Source organism: Suricata suricatta, chromosome 11, assembly GCF_006229205.1.
Source record: "Suricata suricatta isolate VVHF042 chromosome 11, meerkat_22Aug2017_6uvM2_HiC, whole genome shotgun sequence".
Lineage (NCBI taxonomy): Eukaryota > Metazoa > Chordata > Mammalia > Carnivora > Herpestidae > Suricata > Suricata suricatta.
This window is the reverse complement of record NC_043710.1, coordinates 107198946-107214786: the sequence shown is the minus strand read 5'-3', so window position 1 is coordinate 107214786 and position 15841 is coordinate 107198946. Positions and strand designations below refer to the sequence as shown.

Below are 15841 nucleotides of genomic sequence, written 5' to 3'. Positions count from 1 at the left end.
GGGTAAAGACCTGAGGTTTTACTTTGAGTGAAATGCAGAGGATCAAAGGGTTTTAACAGAGGTCTGATAAAATCTGACTTGTGTTTTTCCTAACTTTGATTATCACAGTTTTCAAACACACACACAAAATGTCAAAAGCTTTTGAGGGTGATTTTGTTTTAAAAACTCACTTTGGGGGCGCCTGGGTGGCTCAATCGGTTAAGCGTCCGGCTTCGGCTCAGGTCATGATCTCACGGCTCGTGGGTTCGAGCCCCGCATTAGGCTCTGTGCTGACAGCTAGCTCAGAGCCTGGAGCTGCTTCAGATTCTGTGTCTCCTTCTCTCTCTGACCCTCCCCTGCTCATGCTGTCTCTCTCTGTCTCTCAAAAGTAAATTTTAAAAAACAACTCACTTTGGCAGCTCTGCTTGGTGAAAAGGCTTAGGGGCTGAAGGCAAGAGACTTTTGCAGTAATCCGGACGAGAGACCCTGGCGGCTGGCCGCCCGACGCGGGGTGGAGGGGGTAAGATGGTGAGCAGTGGTCAGATTCGAAAGATTCTACACATTGTGGCAGGTGCCAGCCAACGCATTTGACCAACACTGACTCATTCCCTTTCATTATTATGCCAGCCCTGTGAGATACGGAAGGCTGTCCTGTCCACCTTACAAGTGATGAGACAGGAGCCGGGGGACGGTTAGCCGTTTCGCCAAGATAACCCAGCTGTGCGGTGGTGGAACTAGCATTTGAGCCTCGGCAGTCCAGTTCCAATAACACTGATGTTGGGTTGGATGTGAGGGGAAGAGTAATGGCAGGTGACTCCAGGGGTTTGGGCCTGAGCACCTGCCAAGGATGGATTTACTGCCAGCGGAGGTGGGGATGGCTGGGGAGGAATATTTACCATTTGGAGAGACGTGTTAGATGGGTGCTTCTGAGATGTCTGTTCCCCACCTGGGCTGAGATACTGTGTCGGCAGGTGGATGCAGGGCTGTGACTTAGTTGACAGTCGTGGGCTAGGGATGGCCGTTTGAGAATCACCAGTGTAGAGATAACATTCAAAGCTATGAGATGAGGTTGCTTTGTAGGCAGCGACTCTAGAGAAGAGGCCCAGAATTAATCTCTAGAACGCACCAACAGTCAGAGATCAGGAAGACGAAGGGGGGTTGGCACAGGAGTCGTAGTGAGGCAAGCTGGGGCGTCTGCGGGCCTGGGAAACGAATAGGAAACTGTTTCCGGGAGGAGAGAATGCTGTGCGGGGCTGCCGACGGGTCAGAAAACACGAGTGAGAGCTCACTGGGTTTGGGAACCTGGGCATCGTCGGTGAGGCTGACACACAGCCCTGGCGGAGGGGCGGCAGCAGGAGCTGGACTCGTGCGGCCACAGCAACAAAGGATGGAAGGGAAATAGCAAAGAGAAGTGGCCACAGCTCTTCCCAGTTTTACTGTAGAAGGAAGCAGGGACGAGGCCCAGGAGCCGCTCTGGCCGGTCACCAGCGATCGTGTCCTCGCCCACTGGTGCCTCGGTCTTTATCTAATGACCGCCCGGCACTGGTGGGCACTCCGCCCCTCCTCCCTTTCTTTCTTTTTTAAAAATAAGCTTTATTATTTAGGACAGTTTCAGGCTCACAGCAGATTGAACAGGGCCAGTCGCCATCTACCTTGGTGCCTGTCACGCTCAGAGCCCTCCCCACGCTCAGTATGCTGCGCAGAGAAGACTGTGTCACCGTCTGCCCACCTACACTGACACGGCATCAGATTGCCATCCCAGACATTAGCGCTCACCCTGGGTTCATGTTCTGTAGATTTGGACAAATATACGATGACACGTGTCCACTATTGTACTGTCGCACAGGGTAGTTCCACTGCCTTAGAACTCCTTGGTGCCTATTTACCCCCTCTCCCAGCCTCTGGGAACCACTGATCCTTTTACTGTCTCTGCCGTTAAGCCTTTTCTAGAATGTCATGCATGGTAGTTGGAACCCCCCAGTAACATGCATAGACGGTCCCTCTCTGTCTTCACGGCTTGATCGCTCATCTCTTTTTCATGCTGAATAGCATTCCATCGTGTGGATACGCCCCAGTTTACCTGTTTACCCACTGGACATCTTGGTCACTTCAAGTCTGGGCAGTTACGAGTAAAACTGTGCAGGTTTTGGTGTGGACACAAGTTTTCAACTCCTTTGGGCTACTGCGAGGAAGGGCGATTGTGGGATAAAATGGAAGAACGGGTTTAGTTTTGTAAGAAACCACGCTCACGCCCGTCTGCACCCCCCCCAGCAGTGGGCGAGCGTGCCCGCTGCCGCACACCCACTCCAGCATTTTGTGTTGTCCGGGCTTGAGGTTTCGCAGGCTCCCAGGTGGACATGCAGTGGTTTCTTGTTGTTTTCATTAGCAATTCCATAACGATGTTTGATGAGGAGCATTTTCATACAGGTATTTGCCATCAGTATCATCTTTGGTGACTTGTCTGTCCAAGTGTTTTGCCCATTTTTAAATCGGGTTGGCCGTTTTCTCGTAGGCAAGTCACGCCCTACTTGGGAAACACTGTTTTCTCCCTGCCTCTCCGGGTGCCTCCTGACTCTCTGGATGCGCTTCTCCGTCGTCTCTCCCAGATTTCTCTTTCTCTGCTCATCCTTTCGAGCTTCTTCTTTCCACCACCGTTCTGAGCCGTCTCATTTACCGCCACAGCTTCGGTGACGACCGTGACGCTCCACGAACTCTGTGGCCCAGACCTCTCCTCTGGGATGCAGGGTGACCTAACCGACCTGCAGCCACTGATCAACCTCACTTTGATGTCTTGAATTCACGTCAATAGAAACGCTTCCAAAACTGACTTTCAGTCTCCCCCTCCCTGTCCTTGGTTCCCTGTCCCTGTGAGCGGCCTCATCCCGTCCCCCTCTCACACCTGCCACAGCTGATCAGATCCTGTCCATTCAACCCTCCGTTCCCATCTTCTGCAGGGGCTCTTGCCTGGATTGAAAAACAGCCTCCGAATGGATTTCCGGCCCCGTCTTGCCCCTCCCCACTCCCTTCTCCACGGTTACTGAGCAGTCTTTCTTGGAGTGTGCACATACCTCTACTCAAATCCGATCCATCCATTTTCCAGCTTAAACTTTCCCGTGGTTTGCCTCTAGGCTAAAGTTCACCCGTTAATGTGGCAAGAGCACTGACGTTTAAACACTCTGACCTGACCATAGTAAGTAACGTTTTATACTGTGACGGGGAACACAGATATCCATACTGCTGAACAGAGTTTTAAAAGGAAAAAAAAAAAGCACCTGCCCTTACTATGCGCAGTCCACTCCAGCATATTTTACATTTTAAATGCCGATTATAACTTTCGAGATTAATCTTGCGACTGCTCTTTGAAAAACAGTGGCCTAGAAATACCTCATGACCCAGTGTCTGCCTGTTTCTTTGGCCCCAACTTCCATTTCATGATTAGTCAGACGACTCCTTCTAGTTCCCAGGAAAGACGATGTTCTTTAGAGCGATTTTCTGCCCAGAAAGCTGCTTCCTCCCCCAGACCGACTCCGCCCACTCCTCTATTCTAGAATAAGAAATTAAATGTGCTAGAAAAAGAATTGAGATCAGTTCTCCCAGTCTTCAGATCTCTGGGCTTTTATTTTTTTCTTTTATCATGGGACTTACCAAACTTTTTATTATAATGACTTCTTTCATTGTGCACTTTCCACACCAGACCGAGCCTAGAGAACAAGAGGCTGAGGTGTGGTTCTCACAGCTGTCTGCGGCCTCACTTGGGGCTTGGCATGGAGCAGGACTCAGCGCACAGGACGTAGGTGGTGAGCAGAGTCCTGTTTCAAGTCCTCCCGTGGCCTGCATTCACACTTAGAATGAAGTTCACAAAGCGCTTATCGTGATGGCCAGCAAGGACCAGCCGTGACTGGCCCTCCTCAGTCTCCTTTCCGGCTACTGGTCCCCCTGGGCTCCGGGCGCCGGTCACGGAGGCGCCATGCTGTTTGTCACCCTCGCCAGGTACCAGCATTCCTGTTCCCTCAGGTGGTCACACGGCTTCTCCCTCATTTCACGTGAGGGTTCTCTTAGGAGGCCCCTCGAGAGGCCTTCCCTGACCGCCCTCCTCACTCTCCTTCCGGGACTCTGCTTCACCTTTCTACGTGCGCGGACCGCTGCCTGACCTCGGTGGTCCGTCGTGCCCCCACCCTCTCCCCGCGGCCTCTGGACGGCAGTAAGCTTTGGTTTTCGTTCACTGCGGTGTCCCAGGGCCTAGGCCAGTGCCTGGGTCCTGGTAGGCTCTCAGTGCAGGCTTGCCGGCGGAGGCTCGTTAAACGGCTGTCAGAAGGCCTCCAGAACGTACACTCGTCTTCGAGTGAGTATATCAGCCCCGGTGATTTACGCTTCACCAGGGGTTTTGAGTTCACAAAACATTTCCGATACTTGATCTGATTTGGGCTATGAGCTTTACTGTGGAGTGGGTATTGATACCTACTACTTTAGCATTCTGCCGGTGAGGTTTGAGGAGAGGACTCGCCTTGCCCGAAGTCACACTAGCGAATGACGAACTTAGTCCGTGTTCAGGGTTGGACTGCGCCGCTTTGCCGCGAAGAAGGGGCCAGGCAAGCACACCACGTCCTCTGCGCTCCCAGTGCCCCCCGTGCTTCCCGTGGGCAGCTGGGGTTCTCTCGGCCCCCCCTCGCCCCCGTGCATCCCAGCGAACGATTTTTTCCTCCAGCCTCACCGGAGCTGGCTGGACACATGGCGCTGGTGAAACCAGTCCCGCGGTCAGCCGCGTTGGCTGTTAGTGCGGAGAAATAAACTGGGGGGGGGGGGCCTGGGTGGCTCAGTCGGTTAAGCATCTGGCTTCAGCTCAGGTCATGATCTCACAGTTCGTGGGTACGAGCCCCACGTCAGGCTCTGTGCTGACAGCTAGCTCAGAGCCTGGAGCCTGCTTTGGATTCTGGGTCTCCCTCTCGCTCTGACCCTCCCCTGCTCGCACTGTCTCTGTCTCAAAAATAAATAAAAAACCTAAAAAAAAAACAGAAAGAAAAATTGTGTAGAATTTTAACAACTTAGAGCTAATATTTGTACTAAGTTAAGACGAAAGTGTAAATGGTCACAGAATGTCAGTATTATTATCCTAAATGTAGTCACTTTTTAATCCTGGACAAGTAATTCCGTAAGTAGGAGTAAACACTTAGTACACTCAAGTACAGACAGTGAGCAGCACCGTCTAGAAGTGAGGAGACCGTTGCCGCGTCACCAGGATGAGCCCTCGTGGCCTCGGGTGCGTGCCTGATCTCGCGGGCCTGAGTCCCAGGCCCAGTGGACAACGCTGTCGACAAGACGGGGCCCAGGAGAGAATGGACTCACGAAGCTCTTTCGTCTTTTCAGAGCTCAGACATCCTTGCGTGGCCGAGTTTCAAGACCACGTGCAGGAAGCCCAGAGTCTGTCCCCGAGCCCCACTTCTGCTGACCCCTCTAGTTTCGGGGCGCAGCGGCACCTTGCCACAGAGCTGGAGGCAACTCTTTGCCCTAGGCCGGAGCCCGTCTGCTTGGCTCCACCCTGCCACACAGGGCACCGTGGTCGAGGAAGGGCCTACGGGCCAGGTCCTTTCTCCGCTCAGGCTGCTGTCATGGGCTTGAGCTGAGCTGATCCGATTTTCGGTCCGAAGGACAGACGCTCCGGCGGCACTGCGACTGGTTTCTAAACTAGCACTTGGGGGGCCGAGCGGGTAAGGCCGCCCCATCTAGCTGCTTCCAGCTACGTCGGGTCTGAGTCTCTGTGGTGGCCGTGCTACGCAGATGGACACGGGTAGTTCAGGAATGCCGGGCGCCTCTTTCTCGTCAGTAATGTGTGGGGTGAAGTGTCCGCACGTTTGGTGGGTGTTTCTGTGCCTGGTCTCGTGCGCCTGGTACAGGCTTCCTTCCACGGGCGCCCGGAGCCGCGACAGACCCGCTTCCAAGTCGGAGCGTAGCGGCGGAAGTGTGAAAGGGTTTATTTGAGGCTGAACGGTTTTATACCATCTCGATTTATAGTTACGTGGACGTCCTTTTCCGCTCTCCCCTAGAGTGTAGGCTTCTTCCTATGGGAGCAGAGTCCCACACGCCACCGTCTTCCATAAGGCCTGTCACCGCCTGGTGAGGGCGTAAACATTCAGCACCTATGTCTCAGTGAGAAACGGAATTATCAGCACTCAGCGGTAGAACCTTAGCGCAGACTCCCGTGTTCCTTAGGAGGCAGGTAAAGCCCTGGGGACCCACACCGCTCTCTTCTGTTAGGTAGGTTGTTACGTGAGTGACCCACCCACGCGACTTCTAGTTTTAGAAATGTTTTGATCCATTATGGGGTCGGCTTTCTGTTTTTCAAGTGAAGCAAGTTTCGTCTAGACCAATGATTTTGGATTAAACTTCTCAGAACTTCCTGGAGAGCGGTTAGGTAAACCTCTTGAGTCTGAATTACAGAGGGATTAAACATTGAACCTTGCTGTTTTTCGAGCCGTTCCAGAAGATGCGCCGTCGCTTGTCCACGTGTGTCGGCCGGTCCGCGGACGCCCGGCCCCCAATGGGGGGGGGGGGGAAAGCCCGCGGCTGGCAGGTTCTGAGCACCGAACTGCTTCACTGCCAGTGTACTTTCTAAGCCATCGGAGGCCCACTTCCTAAAGCCTAGTTGTCTCACTCACCAGTTATGCTACCTGGAGCACACATTGTAAGATCAGTCGTTTATTTGAGTGAAGGAAAATGAATTTACAGCGGAAGAACTGCCGTGACAGCGAGTGCAGGGAGATCTCTTGTGGACAGTATTTTTGAGTCCTCATTGATTAGCCTTCATTGTGCCTGAATTAATTGTAATACTGCATAAGTGTTTTATCCCTGGGAATGCAAGACCGGGCTTGCTTCTGATGGAGGCTGCACGGGGGCCCCGCCACAGAGCCTGCACCTCGACGCAGGCGCTCTGCCCTGGTTGGCTCACTCACCAGCGACCGCGCAGCATCGTGCTTGGCTGAAAGCGCTTTGCTTACAGGGGACGGGCCAGGAGGTTAGAGTCCCCCACCCACCAGTCCCCGTATCTGAAGGGGCTCAGCGTCCTCAAAGTAGCTCTCATACATTTTGGGGTGTACTCCGCTGCCAGTGAGAAAATCCGTGTAGCACTTTCATGGGAGTGAAAGCAGAAACCCCAAATGGCGTCAGCAAAAGCTGGATCTACTCCCAAGTTAAGCAGGCCTCCCCTGATTTTACCCGATACGCTGGGAACCCGGGCAGACACTGGTGCTGCCTTAGCTGCTGTTACCGCTTTCAAGCAAACGGTCTCCGAGCTTATGACAGCGCTTTGGAGGAAAATAGAGACAGGGAGGAGGTTCTAAGCGGAAGGACGCCAGAGGTTTAGAAAATACCTAACATTCACTGACCGCTCTCATTGGTCCAGGCACTGTTGCAGTAACTTGTTTTGTGTTCGGAACTACCCTTTGAAGTGGGCTTATTACTGTCATTTGATAGACAAGGAAACTGAAGCGTGGTAAGGTTAAGCAGCACAGCCCCACGCCCCACAGCTCGTACTCGGCAGAGCCGGGACTTGAATACTGGCAGTCCGGCTTCAGGAACCCTTGACGGTCTTTGATCGTATTTTAATTTTCAAGAAATACGTATCTGCCGAGTTATTCCAGGTATCCAGAGAGTCCTGGGGTAGTTATCTTGGTCCGCATACATCTGGGTTATGTATTGAAAAAGTTCGTATCAAGTACTCTACATTGAACTCTGGAGTAAAACTAAGCTAGACTTATATTCTACTCTAAGGATTGATATTCGGACTTAAAAACCTACTTGAATAAGGATATGACAGTACAAGCAACAAAGTTTTGTCTTATTTTGTTTTGTTTTTAACGTGAACTTTGAACAGGACAGCCTCTAGCGAGACCCAGTAGCTGGCGGGCTCTCTTCTGGGTCGGGGCTGGAGGTGAATGTCCGCCTCCCCAGCCTGTAAGCCAACAGGTCCCTGCAGCCTGATTCTGCAGCGTCCCAGCCACCTAGGAAAACTAGACAAGATGGAAAGTTCAAGAAATACGAGGTGGTTTTCTAATAAATGGAGATACATGGGCCAAACACTTGTTTTTCCGTCAGTCTATAAAAACTGCCGGAACCGAAGAGAAGTCTCTCCTCCTAAGCTTAGTCATTCCCTCAGGAAGATTTTCTCTGTTTGCTCAGTGGTGCCAAGCTCCCTTCCTTGGGCCTCTGTGTTCAGCCACAGGAAGTGTCTCTCAGGGTTTGGTTATAAAGAACTTCTATTCATTCCAGAACATTCTGATAATAATTTGCAGAAACCGGTGGTGCTGGGATTTGTATTCAAATCCAGAACTCTCCATCTCCTTGTCTGAGCTCACACTGTTGGACTGTCCTCCCAGGAATTTTACTGAATACTTCAGTCCTGTGACTCCCAGTTTTCTTCCCCCAAAAGAATGGAAAGCAAATGATTTCGAAACAAGACGTTTTTTCCCTCAGTGCCGTTCTCACCCAAGAGGAGCTGAGCTCAGCGCTCGTTTTTGTAAGTCGTCTTGTGACCCGCGTGTCGATGGGGTTCCATCCCAGCAACACCAAGAGCATGTGTTTTCTTCGGTTGTGTGAAACTGTGGTATTGACTGTTTCTTTAAATAAACCCCCTTAACAAATCTGCAGGGTGGGAATGTTTACGTATTTCCGTTATGACAGTAATGTTTCACAATTGAATGTGTAGAATAAAAAGCCTTCCAATCCCTACAGCACCACTGTTCCAGCAATAACCAACGTCACAAAAGTTCATTGCTGCAACAGCGAAACTGTGTGCTTTGCATGATGGTGTTTAACACGTATGCAGTCTCTGCATGCATCTCCCCGGCAGCGTATTCAGTGTGTGTTATTTATACATAGAAACGTCTTATTTCAAGACCATTTAGATTTTAAAATAGTTCCCATATAAAGTAGGTTTGACCTTAGCTGACAGCTGACGATGACAGGGTTTCCTTGGGTGTATTTAAAAAGTGTCACTTCTGAGGCTTTGTCCACAGGCAGAGCGGGAGTCCTGGCTCAGGCCAGCTTCTTACCAAAAGAAGATGTCTTGGCAGAAACACCTCTGATTTCTTTTGGGTTCGCTTTTTAGTTGTTTCTGTAGGATCATAATGTTGTAAGACAGACACACTGTGTTAGCTGTGATTGAGACAGGACTAGAACATGATGGCAGACTCCATTTTCTTTTCATTACGAAGAACAGCAAATTCTGTGCATGGTTTTCCTTTTGGGAAAAGGCAGATAGCGTTAACGAAGGAGCAGTGAGACGCAGACGTGTGTCAGTCCGGAACACGGACGGGAAGGGCGCAGACTGGCCAGAGCCCTGTGGCTGCATCCGGAGACTGCCCCCCCCCCCCCCCCACGGACCATTCATCTGTCTTGTTCAGGTTCTCTAGCATAGTACCTCTTCTCCCCCGGACTGGAACCCAAGCTCGGCAAGGCGCACGGATAACAGAATCTGGCCGTATGTCACTAGGGTCCTTCTTCTGAAAAGCCTAAGACTTTAGTGCCATTTAGCTTAAAAAAAAAATTACGAGATTATTCGTTTTCTAGGCAACAGACGTCTTAGAGACTTTAATAGCCAATTTATTTGTATTTCCATTCTGGATTTTGAGATTTGAGAAAAACAGAGCCCTCTTTGAAATATGATTTGCTCTGGGGAATTAAACATTATTAAGAAGTTTGTTCAAATTACTGACAGTAAAGGACTCTTGGGCTGAGTGCTTTGGAACCACCTTTGAGCACACCTGGCCCGCACCGGGATGTTGTCACAGGAGACCCTGACCGCCCTCTTCGCCCAGGCCCCTGGAAGAAGCAAGAATTTCTTCCCTGCTTCTTCCCTGCATGCTTCCCGTGCCTCCTGGCACACAGATGTCTTCTGTTCCCCCAGCTCCGAGCAGTTTTATGCGGTCAGAAAGAATCTGTGACTCACGCTCTCAGACCACTCCTCTGCCCGCACGGCTGAAATGATTGCCTTGCCCTGTCGCGCACTTTGGCATCGCATGAAGGGCTTTGGGGACAGTCGGCCTTCCCTCCATCCGGGGCTCAGCCTGAAGATTGTGATGAGCCAGCGCCGCAGAGCCCTGCCCGCCTCCCCCCTCCTTGTGTGCGGTGCCTTGGCTGAGGGGCCTGCTGTTTCTGCCTTTGCCGCAGCCACACTTGGTCCGGCGCAGTGACCGGCCGCCTCAAGCCCTCGCCTCCCACCTTGCTGGTCGCCCTCGGCGTTGCTTTCCCGGTAGTTGGTAGCCCTCTGACCATGACTTTACCTGCCCACTTCTTATGGCCTTGGCTCGGAGGTGGCTCTGTCGTGATGGAACCTGTGGCGATTAGGTGGCGTTTGATGGTCAGAAAAGGAAAATTGCTTCGCTTTGCTTTTTTTAAGGACATGCTAGTTACTAAGTAGAACATCAAGAATCAATTTATTTTAGGTGCTATCAGGGTTGCGCCCTCTGGCTCTGGAGGAAGACTGACCAGAATTTGTATCGTGGCTTTGCCTTCTATGTTCGGTCAAGTTTCTTCTGTGGTTTTTAATTTCTTTATCTGTAAATGGATATGATGGTAATAGGCATTCGTGAATTAAATGCTTACGTAACTTGAAGCGTTTCGCGCCCTGCCTAGCCTAGAGTGTCAGTAAATGTTGGTGATTATAGTTAGACTTTCTGAAGGAATTGCTCGGTTGATCTTGCACCCCCTCCCTGCCTGCGGTGGCTCTTACTCTCCCCTCCCCGCACTCTGTTAACATGCGGAAGGCGCAGTATTAACACTTGCTGGCAGACCCACAGGGTTGACGGGGAAGACTTGGCTGAGTTCACTGCGGCAGAACCTCGGCTCTGCGGCCCCGCCGCCTGCAGGGGTCCCCTCGCCTGCAGGTCATTCTCAGAACGCCCCCGAGTCAGGGACCCCGTAACTCACCTTGTGTCACACAAAGGACCCTAAAGCTGCAGGGAAAGCCCTGGAAACCGTCCAGGCTTTTGCCCCCACCCACGGCCCCGTCGCAGTCGGTCTGCTCCTCCTGGTGTGAAGTGTGGAGAAGGCCCGTTCTGTTGCGGAGTCTCGGGATCTGACGAGGAAGGTCGCTGGAGGGAGCCGTGGCTGTCGCTAGACCAGGGTCTCGTCGGCGTTCGGGGCGGGGGGGGGGGGGGAGCCTGCTCTGCGTCGGTGTGGCGGGCGCCGTGGCTATGCGGTCCTCACAGGACGCCGGGTCCACCTCACAGCATGCTGGGAGCCCTTCTAACCACCTCTCCGATGCCGGCCTCTGAGGGGACGTGTCTGGTGATGCTAAGTGCGCGACCGCACAGGACGCAGGTCCTTCCCTCCCCCCCGCCCCGTGGTTTCCAGGCCTCGGGGGGCCGGCGAGGTCATCCCACCGTGCCCGGTTGTTCTTGGACTGAACTTTGCAGGCGAACTCTTAGAACGCTAATCTAAACGGTGGGTGACACCAGCCGCGCTGCACCTGTGGCCCTGCCCCCCTGCTGGCCCTTCTCGCCCCCCCCCGGAGAAGCCCCTCCTCGGACCCTAGAATCAAGTCTCACAGTTAGAAAGATTTGTCCCGAAGCAGACTTGCTACTTCCTAATTACCTCAGATTCGGGCCCCTGGAGCCGCACGGAGTCAATCCACTTTGTTTTCTTCATAACCCCCCGCCCTTCTTGGAGGACACCCTGTCGGCCCCTGGCTGCTGCACACGCACCTTCTCTTCTCCACGGTAGATCGGCCCCGCAGCCTTCAGGGCCACGTTCTCCGACTTCGAGTCTGGAAATTCTTAAGTTCTTCGTCTCTTCTGGCCTGGAAATGGGAAACTTCTTTAACCTCTCTTTGGTGAATTTGAACTTGGTTTTTAATTCCCCGTCCTCATCCTTTAGTCCCCCAACCCCGACCCCCACCCCCAGGCCAAATACTTTCAACCCCTTAGAGAAAACCGATTATTACCAAGTTTCAAAGAGAAGAAAGGTGTCGGAGACCCGGTCCTCTCCCTCGGACTGCACCGGCGGTCTACACCGAATCCCCGTTTTAGGGCCTGCCCACACGGCTGTCATCCGAACACCCGACAGCGCAGGGCGAGGCCCGCGCCCGCTTCCCTGGCTAGCGGTTCTGCGGGCAGATGGGGGGCCGGGGCCCACGGCCACTTGCAGGGACCCCTCGCTGGGCGGCGCACCCCGGTCCCCGTGCCTTGGAAGGGAGGGATCCAGGGGGCACTTGGCCGCTGGGACGGTTGACGCGTGCGCCCTGTCGTCTGAGGCCCGCTCTTCCTCCTCATTTGATGGGCTGCCCCGCGGAGGGTGCGAGCGGGCTTGGGGGCGCTGTCGCCCGTGTCCCCCTCGGTCCATATTTTCTGTAGAATGCTGTGTTCACATCTCGCTTGAACAGAACTTCACGAGCGTGTAGGAAGTCTGAGTTGGTAACATCTGGCTTTCTGCACTTTGTCGTGTTGTACCATCTGTGCACACGTGGAAGGTGAGAGTTCTGTTCCTTCGCGCGCCGGATATCGTGAGGGGCTCATGAGAACGATTCTGGCCCGTTAGGCATCCCCCTGCCACCAGGAAGCCTTACCTTGGCCTGTAGACTTGGGGGGTCTGCGGCAGGACTGGGGGCTCCTTGAACAGACTGAAGGTACATGCGATTTTTTGTGTATAAATTCTTGGCCTCAGTTTTCTGGAGAATCTTTAAGGCATTTGAAATCAAAGAGTGATGAAGGCTGGCTGAATGAAGGTTTCAGGATCCTGGATTGAGCGAGCTACGTCTTCAAAGTAGGGGCTGATTATAATGGTGTCGATTTCTTCTGTTTTTAAGGAAATTACCTTGGAAATCCTGTCTTAAAGCAAGCAGGCCTCTAACTGCACGTTATTCTGCCTCAGTCACCCGTAGACTGACCTTTTATGCGCCACACGGTGCGGTGCGTGGACTGAAGGAAGACAGAAGAGTGCCATCTAGAGGCCTTGACAATAACTTCACCGCTTTCTAATCCTGCCCAGGTCGCCCCCCACCCTGGGGGGCCTTTACGTGTAGTAACTTTTTTTAATGTTTTTTATTTATTTTTGAGAGACAGAGAGAGACAGTGCGAGCAGGGGAGGGGCAGGGAGAGAGGGAGACACAGAATCCGAAGCAGCTCCAGGCTCTGAGCTGTCAGCACAGAGCCTGATGTGGGGCTCGAACCTACCAACCGTGAGATCCTGACCTGAGCCGAAGCCGGACATGTAACCGACTGAGCGCCCAGGCGCCCCCGCTTGTAGTAACTTTTTAAATCAAGAACATTTTTTCTCCCAGGTGATCGCAGATCGTAAAGGTGTGTGTCAAAGATACTCATCATCTGCACGCAAGCTACGCCTGTGGGGACCGCCTGGCCCCTCTGGGAGCATAATCTAATACAAGGGTGACGTGGTGGATGGCACTTACTCTGTGTCCTAGGTTATTTCCTAGACCTGCAGGGTTTACAGTCTACACTGCATTTGAATATACTTTTAATCATCAAGCAAGATACAGGGACTTTCCTTTCTGTATTTTCTTTCAAAGGTAGAGTAAATTTAAAATTGAGTGAGTTGTCTTAATTATTCTCTGTATTCCTTTTACGATGGTGACTTAGGGCAGTGTGTGCCAAACGGTGCAGAAACTGTGGGGTCCCGAAGTTGAATTTACTCCGGAAGAGTAGATGAAAGGGAATCCTCTCCACGGGGAGGGCGGTCGGGAGCCGTCTCTCCGGTCCTGGCTCCGCCGCTTCTCTCAGCGCCGAGCACGCTCCGTGCTTCCTCCTATTTCGGGGGCTGATAACAGAAGCTGATTTAGGGCTGCGGTGGGGATTCAGTGAAACAGGGTTGGTCAGCGCAGCGCCTCGTCGGCAGAAGGTCTTAGAATCAGCGCCGGTTTGTGCTTGCCGGCGTCACCAGCACTCTTCCCTTCGGGACCCTGTAATGGAACGGAAGCAGACAGCTTAAAGCCTGTGTCTTACGGAAAACTGGATAGATCTTTTTGAGGCTTCCTTTTCTGTAATTGGAGACTCACTGGCTCACAATACTGTGGCAGCTTCAGGCGCATGACACAGCGATTCAGCCTTTCTGCGCCTTCCCAACGACCACAAGAAATGTAGCTGCCTGCCATCTGTGACCACATGAAGCTGGTACACTGTTTTTTTAAAGTTGTTATTTATTTGTTTGTTTTAATGTTTTTATATATTTCTTGAGAGAGAGAGAGAGACAGTGTGAGCAGGGGAGGGTCAGAGAGAGCGGGAGACACAGAATCTGAAGCAGGCTCCAGGCTCTGAGCTGTCAGCACAGAGCCTGACACAGGGCTCAAATCCACAGTGAGATCATGACCTGAGCTGATGTCAGATGCTTAACTGACTGAGCCCCCCAGGCACCCGTTTGTTTAAGTAATCTCCACACCCCGCAGTGGGGCTCGAACTCCTGAGCCCAAGATCAAGAGTCACACGCTCTTCTGACTGAGCCCACCAGCGCCCCTCAAGTTGTTACACTATTGTTACCTCTATTCCCATTGCTGCACATTGCTTCTTGCTTCTTAGTAATTTTATAACTGGAAATTTGTGCCTTTTAATCCCCTTCCCCTATTTCATCCACCTCCTCATGCCCCCTTTTAGAGTATTATAGTTTTAAAAAGCGTTTTCACAAACACAATCTCATTTGATTAGTGTTTCCATAAGTATTTATTCATATACTCAGTAGTTATTGACTCAGCTCCTATTAGGTATAAAAACCATCTCTGCTGTTGTAGGTTTGACCCTGGAAACATGGGTAAGAAAGACCCGGGCGTTACTCTGTGGTCGGGGTAGCTAGGCAATAAAGAAGTAAGTAAGACGGCTTCCCAGGAAGTCATTGTGTGGAGAGAATTAGCGTGGGGGACGGGGGGGGACTGGGGGCCCACTTTAGACTGACTGGGTGTCCCGGGAAGAGATTTCCGAGCAGGTGGCATTTACGTTCTCTCCTGAACGGCAAAGAGCCAGCCGTGCGGAGGTCCAAGGGAGACGCAAGTGCAAAGGCCGCTTGGGCGGGTGCTGAGCGCAGGCACGGCACAGGGAGACGGCCAGCGCCGCTGGGGCTCTGTGAGCCGCAGGGAGCCTGGCAGGAGGTGAGGCCAGAAGCAGGGACGGTGGCCTCTGGGCCCAGGACTTTGGACTTCATTCTCTGGGTCGTGGGAAGAGATTGGAAAGTTGTAGGCACGGCCGTGCTGCTCAGATTTACGCTGCAGACGTGTGCCCTTCGCTTCTCCCTGGGGACCAAACTGCCGGGAGGGGGGTAGAGGCGGGAGGACCGGCTAGGCTGCTGCAGGAGTCTTGGCAGGAGACGGTGGGGGCTCGGACGAGGACGTCAGATTAGCGGTGCGGGGGCCTGGGTCCTGCGCGCGGCCCCGGGCAGCATGGCGCGTGGTGAGGGCACCAGCCGGAGCGCCCGACTGGCGGCTTTGAGGTCTGACTCCCCGTGTGGCCGTGGCCCCGTGTCTCCATGCCTCTGTCTTACCGTCTCTGAAACGGCAGCGAAGACAGAAGGCGCAGTCGGAGGAGTGGCGGGAAGCGCGGAGACCCTGTCCCCGCTCTGCCGAGCTCAGTCCCCGCCGCCTCCCACCCGGCACGGCTCGAGCGGCGTCCCCAGGCGACAGGACTTGGAGGGGGTTTGCGGTCAGAATACAGGTTCCTCCAGTGTGAGTCCATTGCACCTTCTGTGACATAACGTGTGGCCTGCGCCGTCCGAGAAGGTACCGATCTGGCTCCCGCAGTCAGGGCCCGGTGCGTGCCCTCGCGAGCGTTTGAGTGATCACTGCGGAGACAGTGAGGCGAGCCGCGGAGGCCACGTGGCCGGTGGGGACGCCGGGCTGCTGGGGCGCGTGGCGGCACCCCGAGGGAGGCCGGGC

At 53.2% G+C, this 15841-nt stretch overlaps 1 protein-coding gene across 1 annotated transcript in view; it reads left to right on the top strand.

Annotated features, from left to right (window-relative positions):
* SIK3 (SIK family kinase 3) overlaps nucleotides 1-15841 on the top strand; it is a 105044-nt gene that overhangs the window by 60109 nt on the left and 29094 nt on the right. The gene's annotated exons all lie outside the window — the stretch shown is intronic.